The sequence below is a fragment of the Capra hircus genome, chromosome 11 (genome assembly GCF_001704415.2).
Source record: "Capra hircus breed San Clemente chromosome 11, ASM170441v1, whole genome shotgun sequence".
Taxonomy (NCBI): domain Eukaryota; kingdom Metazoa; phylum Chordata; class Mammalia; order Artiodactyla; family Bovidae; genus Capra; species Capra hircus.
In genome coordinates, this window is record NC_030818.1 from 47,865,978 (window position 1) to 47,873,420 (window position 7,443).

Here is a 7,443-nt window from a genome sequence, read left to right on the forward strand (position 1 = left end):
TGTCATCCCCTTCTCCTGCCTTCAGGAGAAAGGCTGATGGAGGACCCAGCATCAGGGTCTTTTCCAGTGAGTCAGTTCTTCAAATCAGGTGGCCAAAGTATTAGGGTTTCAGCTTCAGCATCAGTCCTTCCAATGAATATTCAGAACTGATTTCCTTTAGGATGGACTGGTTGGATCTCCTTGCAGTCCAAGGGACTCTCAAGAGTCTTCTCCAACACCACAGTTCAAATCAATTCTTCAGCACTCAGCTTTCTTTATAGTCCAGCTTTCATACCCATATATGACCACTGGAAAAACCGTAGCTTTGACTAGATGGACATTTGTTGGCAAAGTAATGTCTTCCTTTTTAATATGCTGTCTAGGTTGGTCATAACTTTTCTTCCAAGGAGCAAGAATCTTTTAATTTCATGGCTGCAATCACCATCTACAGTGATTATGGAGCCCCCCCCCACAGAAATGTCTGTCACTCTTTCCACTGTTTCCCCGTCTATTTGCCGTGAAGTGATGGGACTGGATGCCATGATCTTAGTTTTCTGAATGTTGAGTTTTAAGCCAATTTTTCACTCTCCTCTTTCACATTCATCAAGAGGTCCTTTAGTTCTTATTCACTTTCTGCCATAACGGTCATGTCATTTGCATATCGGAGGTTATTGATGTTTCTCCCAGCAATCTTTATTCCAGCTTGTGCTTCATCCAGCCCAGCATTTTGCATGATGTACTCTGCATATAAATTAAATAAACAGGGGAACAATATACAGCCTTGACGTACTCCTTTCCCAGTTTGGAATCTGTCTGTTGTTCCATGTCCAGTTCTAATTGTTGTTTCTTGACCTGCATACCTCCTAACGCCCACTTGACTTCGAATTCCAGGTTGTCTGGCTCTAGGTGAGTGATCACACCATCACGGTTATCTGGGTTATGAAGATTTTTTTGTACAGTTCTCCTGTGTATTCTTGCTGCCTCTTCTTAGTATCTACTGCTTCTGTTAGGTCCATACCATTTCTGTCCTTTATTGTACTCATCTTTGCATGAAATGTTCCCTTGGTCCCTCTAATTTTCTTGAAGTGATCTCTAGTCTTTCCCGTTCTGTTGTTTTCCTCTATTTCTTTGCACTGATCACTGAGGAAGGCTTTCTTATCTCTCCTTGCTATTCTTTGGAACTCTGCATTCAGATGGGTATACCTTTCCTTTTCTCCTTTGCCTTTTGCTTCTCTTCTTTTCACAGCTATCTGTAAGGCCTCCTCAGACAATCATTTTGCCTTTTTGCATTTCTTTTTCTTGAGGATGGTCTTGATCACTGCCTCCTATACAATGTCCATAGTTCTTCAGGCACTCTGTCTATCAGATTTAATCCCTTGAAACTATTTGTCACTTCCACTGTATAATCATAAGGGATTTGATTTAGGTCATATCTGAATGGTCTAGTGGTTTTCCCTACTTTCTTCAATTTAAGTCTGAATTTGGCAATAAGGAGTTCATGACCTGAGCCACAGTCAGCTCTTGGTCTTGTTTTTGCTGACTGTATAGAGCTTCTCCATCTTTGGCTGCAAAAAATATAATGAATCTGATTTTGGTGTTGACCATCTGGTGATGTCCATGTGTAGAGCCTTCTCTTGTGTTGTTGGATGAGAGTATTTGCTATGACCAGTGCGTTCTCTTGGCAAAACTCTGTTAGCCCTTGCCTTGCTTCATTTTGTACTCCAAGGCCAATTGTGCCTGTTACTCCAGGTATTTCTTGACTTTCTACTTTTGCATTCCAGTCCCCTATAATGAAGAGGATATCTTTTTTGGGTGTTAGTTCTAGAAGGTTTTGTAGGTCTTCATAGAACCATTCAATTTCAGCTTCTTCAGCATTACTGGTCAGGGCATAGACTTGGATTACTGTGATATTGAATGGTTTGCCTTGGAAACGAACAGAGATCATTCTGTCATTTTTGAGATTGCATACACGTACTGAATTTCAGACTCTTTTGTTGACTATGATGGCTACTCCATTTCTTCTATGGGATTCTTGCCCACATTAGTAGATATAATGGTCATCTAAGTTAAATTCACCCATTTCAGTCTATTTTAGTTCACTGATTCCTAAAATGTCAGTATTCACTCTTGCCACCTCCTGTTTGACCACTTTCAATTTGCCTTGATTCATGGACCTAGCGTTCCAGGTTCCTATGTGATATTGCTCTTTACAGCATCGGACTTTACTTCCATCACGTCACATCCACAACTGGGCATTGTTCTTGCTTTGGCTCTGTCTCTTCATTCTTTCTGGAGTTATTTCTCCACACTTCTCCAGTAGCATATTGGGCACCTACCAATCTGGGGAGCTCATCTTTCAGTGTCCTATCTTTTTGCCTTTTCATACTGTTCATGAGATTCTAAAGGCTAGAATACTGAAGTGGTTTGCCATTCCCTTCTCCAGTGGACCATGTTTTGTCAGAACTCTCTGCCATGACCCGTCATCTTGGGTGGCCCTACACGGCATGGCTCATAGTTTCATTGAGCTAGACAAGGCTGTGGTTTGTTTTAAATAGTTTTAATTCTTAAATAGTTTTAATTTTTGGCAGGAGCATTGGCTTTAAACTTGGCTAGATCTTGGTTTGAATCCCAGCTCCATGGCTTGTTAGTTTTGTGGCTCTGGTAAGTTATTTTTCTGATCATAAACTAAAAGCAGATCTTGTTCTAAAAACTGAAAACATCCCTGGGCTTTGTTGGCTGTCAAAATTCTTACAAATGCACAGATTATGCTTGATTATGCTTGGTTCATAGGACTTAGCTCTGCTAAACACCAGGAAGTTTCTGGAACAAATAATGCAGAATCTTTACTCTCTTACATTTGTTCAACAAGTGTCTGATCCAGGCATCATTCTAGGTGTTGGAGATGGAGCAGTGAACAAGTCAGGCAGTAGTCCTGCCCTTAAGGGGTTTGCATTCTAGCTGTGAGATGTCAGAAAACACACAAGTAAATGAATTAATTAAAGATGATGACAAGCTCTATTACTAAGATCCCTCAAGCCATGTGACACAGCCAATAATAATAATAATAAGTAAAAATTATAAATAAGCTCTATGGGAGAAAGAAAATAGGTCACTATATTAGAAAGTGACTTTGGGAAGAGAAGAGTAGGAAGAAAGTTATTTTATCCAGGCTAGTTGTAAAAGGCTTCTCTGAGGAGGTGATACATGAGCTAAGCTGTGATCAATGAGACTGAGCCAGCCATATGTATTAGTTACCTGTGGCTGCATAACAAATTACCTCAAAACTCAGCAACTTAAAATAATAAACATTTCTTACCTCATGGTTTTCTGTGGGTCAGTGATCCAGGCATGGCTTGGCTGGGTATCTGACTCAGGGTCTCCCAAAGGTTAAAATCCAGGTGTTTTCTGGGTCTGCAGTCAATTCAAGGTTTATGGGGGGAGGGTCAGCTTACAATGTCACCCACATGGCTGTTGGAAGATCTCTTTGCTGGCCGTTGGCCTGAGACATCAGTTCCTCACCATGAGGGTTTTCCATGGGGTTTCCTAGGTGGTGCTCATGGTAAAGAACCTGCCTGATAATTCAGGAGACATAAAAAATCCAGGTTCAATCCCTAGGTTGGGAAGATCCCCTGGAGGAGAGCATGGCAACCCACTCCAGTATTCTTGCCCATGGAGAATCCCATGGATGCAGGAGCCTGGTGGGCTACAGTCTATGGGGTCACAAAGAGTCAGACACAACTGAAGTGACCTGGCACTTACCACGTAGTAGGCAGCTGACTTCCTCAGAATGAGCCAGAGAACCAGAGAGACTGTACCCTACATGAGAACCTCCTCCCTTTTATAATCCATCACCTGTATTCCATTCTGCTTGCTAAAAGCAAGTCACTAAATCTGAACCATATTCTAGGGGAGGGGATAATACAAAGTTGTGAACACCAGGAGATAGGGACAATTGGAATACCTTAGAGGCTGCCTGCTATACCATGCAAAGATCTGGGAAAGTGTTCAGGACAGAAGAAAGGAAATACAAAAGTCCTGAGTGGGAGAAACCCTAGTTATGGTTCAAGAAGTGAGAGGAAGCTGATGCAGGTAGAATGTACTGAACAAAGTTGAAAAACGATGGTAGGAGATGAGGGAGTCCAAAGGCAGACCCTGCAAGGTCTGAAAAACTTTTATTTTTTAAAAAATAATTTTCTTTCTTTCTTTGTTTTTGGCTGTGCTGGTTCTTTGTTGATGCAGAGGCTTCTCTCTAGTTGTGGTGAGCGGGGGCTACTCTTCATCACAGTGGGCAGGCTTCTCATTGCAGTGGCTTCTCTTGTTGCAGGGCATAGGCTCTAGGGCACACTAGCTCCAGTAGCTGTGGCACACAGGCTCAGTTGTTGTGGCTCCTGGGATCCAGAGCACAGGCTGAATGGTTTTGGCGCACAGGCTTAGTTGCTCCACGTCATGTGGGATCTTTCCAGACCAGGGACCAAAACAGTGTCTCCTGGATTGGCAGGCAGATTCTTTACCACTGAGCCACCAGGAAAACCCAGGAAGTTTTGATTTTACTCTAAGTGCAACAGGGATCCACTGAAGGGTCAGTGATGTAATCCAACCACTTGACATTTTCCAGAGCTCTGTGGTGGATGGAGTCCCACTAAGACTTTACGGAGCAAATGTTGTGGGTGAATAAAAGTAACTTTGGGGCTCAAAAAATCTTGATGGCATCCAAATGCTTCTTCAATAAGTATAAAGACCTCAGAATCCTATAGAATATTCCCCTTATCTCCCACCACTCCCCTAAACTTCCATCAAGGGAAAGTTTCCCAAGCATGTACTGTGTTTTCCTGTTGCTGAGCTTATCCTATTTCTTCTACCTGAAGGACTGTCCCACCATCTCCACCTGTCAAACTTGAACACTTTTTCCAGTCTCTTCTCAAGTCCCACCTCTGATGTGAAACTTTTCTCAATTCTTCCCTTCCTTGAACCCCTCTTGTTTCTTGTTATCCACCTTTTGATTTTACCATGTATTTCCTGGTATCAGTCATTCATATCTAGATTGCAAGTTCCTGGAGATTAGGCACTCCGCTTTCCCTTGGCCACTGGATATGAAGTGCTGACCCACTGGAAAAGATCCTGATGCTGGGAAAGATTAAAGGCAGGAGGAGAAGGGGGTGAGAGGATGAGATGGTTGGATGGCATCACCAACTCTGTGGACGTGAGTTTGAGCAAACTCTGGGAGATAGTGAAGGACAGGGAAGCCTGGCATACTGCAGTCCATGGGGTCACAGAGTCAGACATGACTGAGCAACTGAACAACAATGTCAACAATTTTGTGGATTAAGCATATACAATCAGTATTCAACAAATATTTGTAAACTTGAAATAAACTGGGAACTAAATGATTAGAGCACCTTTGGTTGACTCTGAGGGTTTCCTGAGAGACAATACTTTCCCTTCGGTTGGTACTATCCTACCACAATTCACAGGCTATACTTAGTATGTTCTTTGACCATACTAGAATTAAATCAGATATTAATAACAGAATACTCTTTACAAAATCTCCAAATATTTGGAAACTAAAAAACACACTTCTAAAGAAGATACGAGTGAAAGAAGAAATTAAAAGGGTAGTTAAAAATTATTTTGAACTAATAAAAATAAAACAAATTAGAATTTGTAGGATACTCCAAAGGCAATTTTGAGGGAGAAATTTATAGAATCAGACATCTAGATTAGAATGAAAGAAAGACTTCAAATCAATAATCTTAAGTCATTAGAAAAATAAAAGCAAATTAAGCCCAGAGAAGCAGAAGAAAATAAATAAGATCAAAGTATAAATTGATAAAATAGAAAACAGAAAAACAATAGAGAAATCAATGAAATCAAAAGCTGCCTCTTTGAGACAATTGATAAGTTGATAAAATTCTTACCAGACTTATTGGGAAAAATAGAATGCATAAATGACAAATATCAAGAATAGAGAGGTGCTATCTCTTCAGATTCTATGCATATTAAAGGGACAGTTAGGAATTATTAAGTGACAAATTTATGCCAATAAATATGAAAAGTAGATGAAATAGACAATTTCCTTTAAAAACAAAAATTGCCAAAGCTCACTCAAGAAGCAATAAATAATCTTAATAGCCCTATATCTATTTAGGAAAGCAGTATAATTCAGAACTCGCCTCAAAGAAACTCTGGGCTGAGATGACTTCATGGGTGAACTCCAGCACACATTTAAAGAAGAAATATTACCAATTCTACACAAACTCTTCCAAAAACATCAAAGAAGAGAATAGCTCTCAGCTCATTCTAGGAAGCCAGGATTACCTTTTAAATGAAGCAAGACAAAAAGGCATTACAAGAAAAGAAGACTATAGAACAAAAACTCTATACAAAGTGTTAGCAAATTGAATTCAATAATGTATTAAAAGTATAAAATATCATATGATCAAATGAAGTTTATCTTGGAACCATGACTTAAAAGGTCTGTTTAACATTTAAAAGTCAATCAATATACCTCAACATACAAATTAAAAATAAAAATCATATGCTTATGAAGACAAAACTCAGCATCCATTTCTTTTTTTAAACTATTTCTTATTTTTATTTATTTGTCTGATTCAGGTCTTAGTCGTGGCACGTGTGATCTTTCTTTGAGGTGCACGGGCTCCTAGTCATGGCATGCAGACTCAGTTGTTGCAGCTTGCTGGCTTATTTGCTCTGCAGCAGGTGGGATCTCAGTTCCCTGACCAGGTATTGAACCCTTCTCACTTGCATTGCAAAGTAGACTCTTAACCACTAGACCACCAGGAAAGTCCCTCAACATCTATTTCTGAGAAATACTCTTAGTAAGCTAAAATTAGAAAGGAGCTTCCTCAACCTCATAAAGGTCATCTAGAGAATACTACAGCTACCATTATTCTTAATGGTGAAAACCTAAATACTTTCCTCATTAAATCAGGAAACAGGTAAGAATGTCTGCTCTTATCACTTTAATTCAAAACTTGCAGTGGTTCTAGCCAGCGCATTCAGGCAAGGAAAAATAAATAAATAGGTAAAAGACATCCAGATTGAAAAGGAAAATACAAACTGTTTTTATTTGCAGATGACATAATGATCTATGAAGAAAATATGATGGAATCTTTTCTTAAAGCTATTAGAACTAATAATTGAGACCAGTAAGGTTATAGGCTACAAGATCAATGCACAAAAATCAATTACATTTTTCTGTAGTAGCAACAAATAATTAGAAATTTGAATATAAAAGTATTACCATGAACAATAACAGAAAAAATAGTGATAAACTTAACAAAAGAAGTAAAAGACGTGTACACTAAAACTGGAAAGTATTGCTGAAAGAAATTAAAGAAGACCTAATTAAATGGAAAGACAAGATGTTCATGGACCCAAAGACTCACTGTCATGGATGTCCAAGTGTCCTCAAATTAATCTATAGACTCAATGCAATTAAAATCA